This window comes from Rhyacophila brunnea, unplaced genomic scaffold (genome assembly GCF_057557595.1).
Source record: "Rhyacophila brunnea isolate RB1 unplaced genomic scaffold, BYU_Rbru_1.0 scaffold_23, whole genome shotgun sequence".
Taxonomy (NCBI): Eukaryota; Metazoa; Arthropoda; class Insecta; order Trichoptera; family Rhyacophilidae; genus Rhyacophila; species Rhyacophila brunnea.
In genome coordinates, this window is record NW_028232893.1 from 31,008,136 (window position 1) to 31,021,222 (window position 13,087).

At 36.4% G+C, this 13,087-nt stretch overlaps 1 protein-coding gene and 1 non-coding gene across 2 annotated transcripts in view; both read left to right on the forward strand.

Moving 5' to 3' along the window:
- Window positions 1-13,087, forward strand: part of LOC147069866 (uncharacterized) — a 226,061-nt gene that overhangs the window by 100,609 nt on the left and 112,365 nt on the right. The window lies entirely within an intron of this gene.
- Window positions 4,109-4,238, forward strand: LOC147069867 (U11 spliceosomal RNA). The gene has a single exon (XR_015071214.1). It is a non-coding gene; the product is annotated as a U11 spliceosomal RNA (small nuclear RNA).

Here is a 13,087-nt window from a genome sequence, read left to right on the forward strand (position 1 = left end):
TTATGTTAGTACTATACGACCCAAAGAGGTTGGACGGTCTTTAATATACGGCCATATATTTCCTATACGACATTTCACGTTGAAGTGTTTCGGAGTTTCTATGCGTCCCTCTGTTTTTTCTTTCAATTTGTCCTGTACATTTAGTACAGGGGTTCACGTGTGTCCCGCGAGAGTTATGTTAAACCTGTACTATTTTTTATTCTTCATATTGAATATTAAAAACTACATTTGAAATTAAATATCCTCTGACAAGAATGAATGGTCCAGAAAATTTGAGCCTAGGTTGCCAGATTTAGTTTTAAACAAACAATTGCATGAATCACATGGTGAAAAAATTAAATATTATTTTTTTAGTACCTACCTATGTTAATAAGAGTAATAATAATGTATATTTAGTTTAAAATATAAGTACCTAGGTATACACAATGAATTATTTGTTTATTTTTTTGCCTTATGTTTTTTAAAAACAGAAAATATTTACAAAAGAAAGGGCGGCCCGCCAAATATTTTTGATTTTAAAATTGTCCATTCGACGAAAAAGCTTGTGAACTCTTCATTTAGAAGTTGGTTATTTTTACTGTTGTGGTTTTGAATGTTTTTTCTTAACCGTGTCCAGTTATAAAAATTGTCTTTATTCCATACAGTCCGCATGGACTATCCTGTGTTTCGTTGTCCGACTTCTACGTGCACAAGAACACTGATGGTACTTACGTACTAGTAATTATCTGGCAATTAGTTGGATGCAGCGGCCGACATTTTTAAAATAACGAAACATTTCGAAGCATAATAAATTACCTACTACAAATCGCCTACACGTCAGACCAGAGCATTCCCTAACAAACTGTTCTTAGAAAGTTTGCACTCGCTGACCGTTAATGTAGTCGCTTCACACTCGCCCCCATACTGACCACTATCGGCTAAAAAGAGACGAACGTATTATAAACAAAGACTGCAATCTATTTTGAATTACTCAGATAATAGATTGCTATATTTGTTGTTGAATGTGTAAATGCAATGTCAATCTTATAACTCTTTTATTCGTAAATTACTTTGTATGTCCGAGAATGCTGTCCCCTTTTCACGCACAATAAAACAGCGATGCTAGATAGGGATAGAAATATTTATAAATTGTATAATGCAGGCATGCCCAACCCGCGGAAAATGAGCCACATGCGGCCCAAATTAAGACTTTTTATGGTCCAAGGCCCAATTGAAGTTTTCAGCTTTCTATATTTTGCATTTTGGCATTCATACAATTTTTAAAAAAATACTTGTAAATTTACCACATTAAATTTATAATATATTTTGTGAAATTAGAACTTGTAGTGACCGTAAAGATTTTTAAAATATTCAAATGAAGTCACAAAATTAATTATAGAATTCGATACCAGATTCGCATTTATGCAAAAGTATGAGGAATATTCTTAACTCCATTTAACGTGGAGGTGAAATCAGCGCCTCCAAATTTACAAATGGAGTTAATAGAACTGCAATCAAGCATAGAGTTAAAGTGCATGGTCGAAGGGAATAAGCTTGAGTTTTATCAGAAGTATATCCTGGTAGATAAATTTACAAAATTAAAATGACTGGCAATGTGCATTACAGAAGCATTTGGGACTACATATCGCTGCGAATCGTTCTTTTCGAAATTAAATGTAGTAAAAACGAAGTGTCGCAGCATGTAGCTCGATGAAAACACGACCAATCAACTGCGATGCGCGTCAGATAAATTACCAGTTGATATGAAAAAGATATCAATCAATATAAAAAATAAGTACAAGTACAAGTAAATACACCCACGGTAGCCGCGCGGCTTAAGCGTTGGATTATCACGCCGTGGCTCCCAGGTTCGAATCCTGGGTCTGGCAAGTACACATATTGTTTTTCAATTTGTGTGTGAGTCAGGGTATGGACCTAATAGGTTGAGCGAGTGGCTGACATCCATTTCTCGCAAAAAACAAAATCTGTTAATACAAACCTCTATTATGTGGAGGCCCATATGATCCTATTAGGATCGGACATGGTCGGAAGAAAACATACAAAAATAAGTCTCACATTAATTATTATAATGTAATAAAATATTTTGAATAAGTTCTTTTTATTTTTTTAAATGTGCGGCCCACATAAACTCAGTAATATATTTTTGGCCCACCGAACAATTTAGGTTTGATACCCCTGATAATGCGTTCTTTCTTTTTTGCACTGGTAATGTTGTAATTTAGCCAGGCAGAGATAGAAGCATGTCCAAAAGTGGTCGTCCGAAAGCGTAGTTTTGTCGCAGTCGCACTTTTGAATGTGCAATTTGAATCGAGAGGGACGGAGGGTATGTGTGTGGTGTGCGATAATCAGTATTCTTGGATCGTCTGGTGATGATGAACTGGAGTGACCTCGGGCGGATCGTCCGACCTTGAGACGTGCGCGGCCATCATCAGCTGCCCCTTCTCAAGGACACGCGCTCGCTCTGATTCTTACCTAATAGTTTAACATGCACGTGATTTATCGTATTGTGTAATATTAACGGTATTTAAATCGGACAACTGCTGGTGAAATCTTCGAATTGAACGGGGACGATTTAAACGGGCGTGATCAGACGTTGAAGAAAACCTCTCTACGTAGATGCAGCATAATAAAGTGACGTCCTTAGACAAAATGCCGCCCCAAGGCAGCGCCAAAATACCGTCCCATTTTTATATGGTATTTTTTATCACCCTTTCATCGCATCTATTCTATACACAAGACTGCTTTCGGCCTTTACGGCAGATATCTAGGGTAGGAAAGTATCGACATATTTACACTTATTGTAACAATTACAATAAGTTAGCCGTCTGAACTGTCAAAACTGTATATCTCTAAAATTTATCACAGCCAAGAGAGGCGCTGTTCAAACATAGCACTTATTGTAACAATTACAAGTACCTTATTGTAATTGTTACAATAAGTGCTAATACTTGGATACTTTCCTACCCTAGATAGCGGCTGAAAGCAGTCTTGTGTATATAATAGATGCGCATGTCTCCAATATCCAATAAAAATGTATTGTATAGATACATTAATAACAAAATATAAACACAAAATTTAATTTAGATATAAAAAGCGAATAAATATAATATAGGTAATTATGTTATACACTTACAAAAAATCATCAGAGTCTGAGGTTTTCTATTTGACACATTTGGTTTTTACCATTTAGCAAAACGCAGATTTATTATTTTCACACCATTTTACTATGGTATTATTGTATACAACATCTAAACAAAATAATTTTAGCTACTTATTTCTATATACTTATATCAAATGATTCTCCTCGATTTGCCGCCCTTCGAGTAGCTGCCGCCCCCAAGCGACGCTCAATTTACCTACCCTCACGGGGACGTCACTGGCCTAATATATAATGGTAGTGAAGCTGAACAAAATGGTGTTAATAATGCTTAAATTATCTGCAAGTGATTTCGCATCGCGGATCAGACTCCACACTAGCCCACGTATATAAAAAGCATTTGATCGCGTCTTCCAGTCCACTTCAACTTTTAATTTCTGGTTTTAACAGAAAGCGTGCTACGAACCGCGTCAACTGTCTGCAGTTGTACGTGAAATAGTTTTATTTTTCACGGGAAGCAGTCTTGCCGTACTTTTATAATATAATGCCGATTTTAATACAAAGACGTACAAATCATAGTATTTTGCAAAAACTTATCAGTAAGTAGTATCTACATTTGTCATTTTAAATCAAAATTATAGTATTTTCGACTTATTTGGCGTAAAATTATACTCAGTATAATATACTAATATACATTTTTCGTGGAATCACACGGTTGGCAACACTAACGTGATGTAGAACAGAAGTCCATCGGTGATGGAGCTACGTGCGGTACCACTTTCGAAACCGGTTTGAGCCAGGCAATGCGCAGGCTACGCATGCACTGCGATGCCCGAATTTCCCGAATGTAGACAGGGCTATAAATTATAAGTGGCGAATAAAGCAGATAAAAAATGTTACGTATACGAAATATTTCAAAAAACGGACGTCAGATGGCAATACAGTGTTAGTTAGAAGTCGTTAGTGTTATGCAGAGAGAATAATGTAAATACAATTAATTGCGTGAATAAATAAAAGGGTGCTTGTCGCTTTGATGGCACGCGACCTTTAGCGGGGTCGTGGGGTATGGCTATCAAGACATACTCAGCACGTAATTTTTTTAATTCGAGGAAGTTGGCTACCTAAATGTACCGGCAACCCTCGTCCTAACTCCTAAATGTGGTCCAAAAAGATCGTAACTATGCGACGCGCGGATTGTGCTAATGACGCGTGCCGAACGGAACATAATTTGTCATAAAAATTTAACATGCGTCCATACTCCATTTAGTGTTATGTTTGTTGTTATATTAGTAGTAATAATAATATATTCATCCATCGACATGCTTGCTTTTTCGAGTACAGGATAATTTTTTTAGTCATCTATACACAATATAAGAATATATTCTTACGACGCCATCACAAAAACAATCGACGTGCTCCCGCCTCGAATACCGCTCGGCGATTAGCGACGATCCGAAATTTCATCCCACCTATTGTTGAAAATTATTTGCCATTTCACTTATCTATGATCTTAAGAAACGTGACGTAAAAAATTTCAATTAACATACTAACTAATAACATTAACTTTTGTTTCTCACCATCACAATCGATCTATCTCAATATTCGCCGTAAGGGGTCGTCCATGCATGGCATCAGTCCCTAAGGGGGTTGGAGGTGGACCGATATGGTTCAAGTATCTCTAAATGTTGGTGCCCTTTGACGCGTGTTGAAATACCGACACTGTGACCACAAACATTTGCCTTACTTCGGCGATTGTGAAGGCCGGCATAATGATTTGTGATGAGGGGCTGGCCACTAAGGGGTGTAGAAAATGTTAAAGTAATTTCACAATTAAAGTTAAAAATGTGACATAATTTAGGACAGGGGAGTAAAATATTCTGTGACGATAAAGGGAGGGGGCTGTACATACTTTTAACCCTAAATCAATGTGATTGATTATAATATTGTATTATTATGTGAGTCCTGCGGTGGCCGATTTGGCAGAGTGGCCTTCGTCTAATTAAAATAAAAAACCGACTAATAAACCTTTTCTCCTCTTGTTGCAGGTGAGTCCAGCTTGAATTCTTCCAATCGAATCGGTTCGTCCTCATACTTTGCAGGTTAGTTGGCTATGCACATAATATAATGTCATAATTCATGGATGTTTTTCATTTTGCACTGTTGCCCTTCGAAACTGTAATCGAAATTTGATTTTTCTCATACGTCATACATTCTGCACCAGGGATTCCCAACAATATGCCTGCGGGTGCCCAAAGACTAATTTGACAAATACAGGTCGCGACTCACTGATAAGAATCTAAATGGTTGCCTATTTAAGAATGGGAATATCGACATGCATTGAACGAAATCATTGCCGACTCAAGTAGAAAGCCGATACATTCACAATGAATGGTCCTACTTTTTCCGCCCCTCTCGTTGTTGTATATGTATGAACTGTCATTGCCTGTCACTGTTTTATAGAGTGCTCATACTGACGCTTCTGTCGTGTTCACACAGGGAATGGTTTGCTTTGAATAGATAAGTTACATGATAAATAATACACTAGCATTAACATATCTTCTACAATGCTTAAATCAATGCTATATATTTTTTGGAAATCGATATTACCACCGGTTTTGTGTGAAGGACTAGTCTGACTTTGACAGCTGATGAATAACAGGAATGTATATTATTTAAGTATAAATAACACTGATAGTTAATATATTTCATTTGAGATTTTTTTATAATTCAATTTGAAACGAGAAAGGACGAATCAACATGTCAAGCAATCTGGGATCTGATTTTGACAGGTGAAAAGTGGACCTCTCGTTGCTTGTGCAAAAAGTTATGCTTAGGCTTTATTAAAGATGGCGGTGAGGAAATCCAATCAACGCCAAAGATCACACTAATTAAATTGTCATTCTTCTTAGGTAAGTAGGTACCTACTTATATATTTTTTGGATACGATGTCCAAATATATTTTTATTAATAAAAACCAAATTACATATTTCTAATGTTATTATATTCCGTTTCATTATATTTGATAATATGCTATTGACCGAAGGTACCTACTTAACGGAATTTCAATTTAAACTCTAATGGATTTAAGTTTTGTACTATTCCATTTTAGTCGTTAGATAATTAATAGTTAATCAATATGACTTTTTAAAGACTGATAGGTATTAAGTATTGTTATATCTCATTAGTTAACTTCATTAAATTCCTTATATTGATGATTTTAGACCTTGAATGTAATATTTATTGATCTATTATTAGTGTTTGACGATGTATACGCCTATTGATAAGGGTTTTTTACAAACACTCCAACTATACATAATTTGTTGATTAATAGGTGGGTGATAAAGTCTTTACCCACTTTAGTGTATTAATTTAGTATATAAGGCGAAACCTTGGTCGCAAAAAATGACTCAAATGGAATAGTACAAAACTTAAATCCAATAGAATATTTAATAATATTTAAAACTTCAAATACAGGGTTACTGACTAGGAATTATTTAATTTTTAACTAATATTTGTTTAACGCACACAATTTCCAAAACACTTCTGAGAAACGTATATATATATAATATATATGTATAATAACCACTAGAAAAAATCTTTTTGTAAAAAATACGATACGTATCGAGCAATGGTACCTGCGCCCCTCGGGATTCGCCCGCGTGTGCTCTGAACACTAAGCTATACGTGTCTTATCTAATTGCGACGAATTTAATTAATTGTTTTTACAAAACTCTCTGAAGCCCTTTCTAAATTGCGTTACTTGTAAATATCAACGATCTGGGTATTCGTTTGCGTCGCCGTACCCACAGGCCGGCCCTGGCTAGATCCCGGTCGTGAGAGTCATTGATTTTCACCAAGAGTATTCAATAATTGGAAATAAACAACATTAAGTAATATTTTAATTTTTATATCATATTTCTGCAGATGTTATTGATTTAATCGTGATTTTAATGCATAATAAATATCTGGTTTAAAAATTAGGCTAACTCACTCGTGTGAGATTCGATTTCCTAGCGGCTTCGCACGCGAGCTTGTGCCGGGTTCGAATCCCGCTTCACGCTTTTTGCTTGGCAACGCGGTGAGTTACGCGCGATTGTTGCTTTTTTCGCAACAGCGCCTGCACTGCACGCCTCTGTTACATGAGCACAGAGTCGCATTAGTAATTCTTATATAGGTACCTATAACCATAAATTATTGTCTGTTGCTTTATATGAGTTTAATTTTTATATGATTGTTATCAGTATTGTATTATTTTGTATCAGCTATTAAAAACGCACTAATACAATAGATATCTACCGGAATATTTGAGGTCATTCCGTAGACTGTGTATTTCATGAGTTTACGGCCTGACCGCTATATTAAGTCAAAAAGTAAATTTCGCTTCAAATTATTGGGTCTATAACGATTGATTGGCTTCAAATTTTTATTTATTAATCTGCTTTATGGTAGGTAGTACCGTTTTGCCATTTCACCATTTGCCGTAGATCAAATGTACAGGTACATCTATTGATCGAAATAGTGAATGCGCGTAATATTTATGAGATAAACTTAATAACATAATTTTTAACAAGTTTATACGTATTTTATTATATTATTATTTATCTTTTAAGTTTATACCGTATTCTCCGCAGTCGAGATCCGTTTCTTGTTATACCACAGCCGGTAGCGTCTTGCCAAACTCTTGTTATCAGAGAGGCAAAGGCAGGGAACTCACAAATAATGGGAACTGAAATACATAAGGGGTAAGGCGATAGCAGGTAACCGACTCGAGTAAAGAAGAATACGGGTTAAACTTACACACGTGTCAAGAATACGTTTTACGCCGAATACTGAAAACTGCTCTCGGTTTATGCATTTACGCTCATTTAATGTTGATGTATTACACACACTATTGCACATGCATAATGCGTGCTTCATTTTCGTAGGACACTCACACATTCAAAACCCTGCATCAAGATGCGGCGTATTGAATACAGCCTATCGGTATTCTATTTATTATCATGTTCTGTAGGCAAAGGCAATTTTCGCACCTACATCGATACATCGAACCCTACTTGTTTATTTGGCTACGCATTTGGCGCGTACGCTGCCACGTGCTCATATCGCTCATCTTGAATTTATGTAATACTAAATCCTACTCATTGAACTCTGCAGCTAAATAGGTTCTTGTCGGTTTACGGGAATCCAGCGGTAAACGAATTTTGAAAATAGCCGATATACTCGATTATTTGTTAGGTTAGATTAGGTTAGGTTTTCATTCTTGAATTTTGCTAAAATCTTCTATGAAAATTAGTGCGGTTCCCGCCTGGCTTCCCGTTGACCGACTTGTTCCGCTAAATATACCTGTTACATTTTTTTAAACTTAAAGAATGACAATCACAGCAAATTTTCTAATAATAAATAGTGGATCGCAGCCTATTTGAAGTTGGACATGCCTACGCTAACACAAACAAAATTGTATTTTAAACACCTAATCGCTGATTATCGCGTAGACAATGTTTTCGCAATTGGGGAGCAATAAATCTATTGATATCTCGGGCCCTACTCATATAAAACCGCCGCTGCAGTGGATCGATATGATACAGTAATATAAATATAATAAATCAACTATTTACGAATGCTATGTATACATTGTCCGGCCCTGTAGGTATATTTGCGTCTTTGTTATACAGTGTGTTGAATATATGAACATATTTATTGTTATATCATCAATATTTTTGTATTAAAATTCCCGTCTATTTACTTTACTTACGCGCTCGACTCACACTGAACTAAATTCATTCCTTCGTCAGCTGTTTGTAGGCGTCCATTTTGAAAAGAATCCATATATTATTTATTTAAGCTGCTGGAGGGGGTAGGGTTAACACAATATACCAGTGGGTCTATTCTATACACAAGGCGGCTATCGACTATCACTTTTATCATATTTGTGTATTGAGGCGGTTAATTATTGTTACAATAACGTATAAACTAAACTGTCAAAACCGTCTATCTCGCTCAAAAAGCTAACACAACTAAGAGACGGGCTGTTAAGAGATAGTAGTAACAAAGCGCTTAAAATGTTGGGCTTCGTCATGCGTACTTCCCGGGTCTTTTCGGATTTTACGGTATTAAAACTTTTATTTAATTCTTTAGTTCGAAGCAGACTTGAGAGTGGGTCTATTGTTTGGGCCCCGCATCAGTTGAAGTGTAGCCTTATGGTGGAGAGGGTTCAGAAGAAATTCTTGAGACTCCTTTATTTGAGGTTGTACGGATACTATCCGTGGCTTTATCCAACTGACTTTCTCGTAGGCATGCTTACATACTGCAGTTTGCAATTTAGAAGAAATCTTTATTTGGCTACGTATTTTTTTCGACTTATACGAGGTATAAATGAGAACTCTGCCATTCTGGGCAGTGTTGACCTGTGTGTCCCTGATAACTATCTTAGAAATAGAGAACATTCAAGTTTAAGAACACGAAAGTTTATTCTCCCAAGGTGCAGAACCAACCTGCCACTGGTAATGCCAATTGGGAGGGCGATAACTATGTTCAACGAAATTGCTTCGGGTGTTGATATATTCCACCTACGTGAGGATGAGTATAGGTGGACGTTGTTTTATAAATTTTTAAAATAGGGTCTGCTTAACTCATCCGGTGTACTTCCTTGTACCTATCTAATTAATATTTTCGCATGTACATATTTCTACTGTTTAATAACATACTATGTACCTATCTCTTTTTTTATGTAACACTTACTGTTTTAAGTATACTTCTTTGTTTCTATATGTCATGTTGTGAACGTCTTAAACTTATAATTTGTAATGTCCACAATATGTTAAAAATAAATTGAATTTGAAATTGAGCAATAAAAAGTCTCGCATTCGAGCGCCAAGCGGTCGCCATTCATTTTATAATGGCTGTAAAGGCCGCGATCGTCCAGAGTCTAATGCCTGGTCCACACCGGCAACAAGTCGCGCGACAACTCGTTAAATTTTACGATTATTATCATAATTGCTTAAGAAATTTTACGATAATTATCATGCTTATCGTAAAATTTAACGAGTTGTCGCGCGACTTGTTTTCGGTGTGGCCGCACTTTAACGCTTGCAGGCGATTGTCGCGCGACAGTCGTCACGACCGAGTGCTTGTGGACAGCTGAATTGGGTCGCATGTACTTGGAGAACGCGCAACTTGTTACTCGCGCCCAAAAACGCGCATGCGATTAAGTGCAGCGCGCATTAGAAGGATGTGGCGCCGTCGATCGCGCAACAAAGACGCACATTCTTTCGCATGCAAATTTACGTGCGTCAGAAATAGACTGCTCATCAGTTACAGAGATAAATGAAAATAATTATAATAATGTAGTTATTTTGTTCCATTTAGTAATTATGACTGCGATATTTTCTCTTTTAAAATAATGATGGCATAATAAATTAATAACTGAGTCGGTATGACAATATGACTTTTAAAAACCCTATGATTTCACAAGAAAAAGAAAACGTTATATAACCAAAAAAGATTGTTCCAGCGCGATAGTGGAAAAATGATTGATTGAAACGATTTCATAAATTCTTACAATGTAGGTAGATGTAGATACCTACCTAGTGCATTTGTGTCGGCCAATGTAATACGGATCATTTTGCGACCAGTGGCCAACCTTAAGTTTGATGATGCCCCCAAGGAGATGAGCGCATACCCAATCAAGCGTTTAAAATGCACATCCAGACGCGGTCGATTTGCATTTTGAGCGAACCTCATTGTGTAATAATGATCGTTTTATTTGCATGAAAAAAGCAAGCGAAAGTCTGCAAAAACTGCATAAATCTGCATCCATCAAACCTCGTCAGTACCGACTACCTCGCTCGCTTGATGTGAATGCAAATCACCTATGTTACAGCAATGATGCCTTTTTATGACCCCAAGTTGTATTTTTTTTAAACATAAAAAATGAGTGTAATACCCCATTTACACGTGCATGGATTTTCTGCTGATAGTAGGTACGTATTATCGCGACCATAACAAAAAAGTGCACGTGTAAACATGTATTATCATGCAAGTTGCAAGAACGAATCATAAAACTTCGGAAGCTTCTGAATTTTCACGCGACAGTTTGAATTTTTTCGACGTATTTTGACGTTAACCGATTTTCACGACTGTCAATAATAGTACGATAAAATGACAACATCGCGTCTCGCTTACTCTTGAAGAATGATATTGGCGAGACAGTCAGCACTTTTACATGTAAACAGTTATTATCGCGATAGTTTAAAATACACACTATTGGTGCAAGTAAATCCACACACGTGTACATGAGCTATGAGTTTGGTACATATTAATAGTTAAAATAAAACACAATATTACATACCTACTTATAATATATCGATCTATTTCGAATATTACATATAATATGTCGATCCAGTGTTGGATGAAAGCCTCCCCTATCTCCTTCCACCATTCTCGTCCCTAATTCTTCATTGCCATGTACCTACATCCACCGAAATTTTTGAGTTTGTCCATCCAGCTGGGTATTAGAACGTCCCTGTGGACGTTTAGTGCCCGCTGTATGACGCGGTTGTCCACTCGGAAAGCGACATGTCCAGCCCGCTTGATTTATTTTATGATATTGACGCGTTATGCTCAACATTCACCTTTCCAATCTTAATATCGTTAAATTAGGTAATATGCTAGTACCTACTGCACTGTAAGCATCTGTCAAACTATTATGAACGTATCCTATCATTTGTTTTCTTTCACGACCCGATTTAAATAAACGATTTCTTCATGTCAGTTAGTTTATTTTAATAAAAATGTTTATAACTATGACTGGTTTATTTTCGCTCCGAATGATTGCGTTTTAATGTCAAATTAAATTTACGTAGTGATTGACGGACGAATTCCGGTAACACAGAGAGTAAAATATCAAACATGTTAGAAATCTAACGAATCTGGTCTGCGGACTTAAAAGTTCGCAGATTTAGGTACTCCTCGGGAAAAGAGTCCGTAGACTGTAAAGAGTGTAAAGTGTAAATCGTCTGATTTGAGTTCCAATGGTGCCCGGGTATTAGGAACATTTGCGTCTAAAACTCGGAATTTAAAAGTAAAGGTTTGTAGCTTGTCCATGCGTTGATGTCACTACGCTTAGATACGTCGACAATAAAATTGACGTTGTTCTCGTTTTCTGTTTACCAACGTCCACTTTATCAAGAGAACATTTTAGGGACGTTAGATTCTATTAATAATGTTTTGTAAATACACGCAATATTTCTCACTATGACCCATTTTAACGGTGTGTTGTTCTAAAACTAAACCCTTTTGAACGAAACAGTATTAAAATAATTATGATATAAAAAAATCCATTGTCATTTCGGCACCCCAATTATTGCCGATTTTTCGCAATGCATTTGATTACAGATTAGCCAAATTAATTTGTTGTCAAAATATACGTTTTAACATTGGGTACCTACCTACTATTATGAACCGTCTGGGTCAGGGTTGGTGAACATTTTTACGTGCGTGTGCCAAAATTTCCCAAATATTATTTTTCGACACTGACGTGTCTACTGCTTGATTCTGTTTTTTTAAAAAAATATTATTTCCACTAGCCATGTCTTCTACGGCTAAAACCAGCAGGATCTAATAATTATTGCAACCAATGACAAGCATAACCTCCAATGATAATATTTTTTTTTGGTTTAAAAATACACCTATGGATTTACGGAAAGATTAAATATAAATGAAGAATCTGTAAATCATCATCTTTCTTCTTGGGACTCCTTCAAAAACTTCCTCCATCCTGGAAGATCCTGGACGATCCAGCGCCGACATTAATTTTGATCGAGCATTCTTAAATCACCTGCTGCTGTGAATACATAGCTCGCCTTGCTGGCAAATCCTCCGACATTCTATACACGTGGCCGTTCCAGCTCTCTGCATTTTCACATGTGACGTGATCTTTTATCTGGAAATACTACGCATAAAAAATGAATTTGTTAATTGTTAACGTTCCGG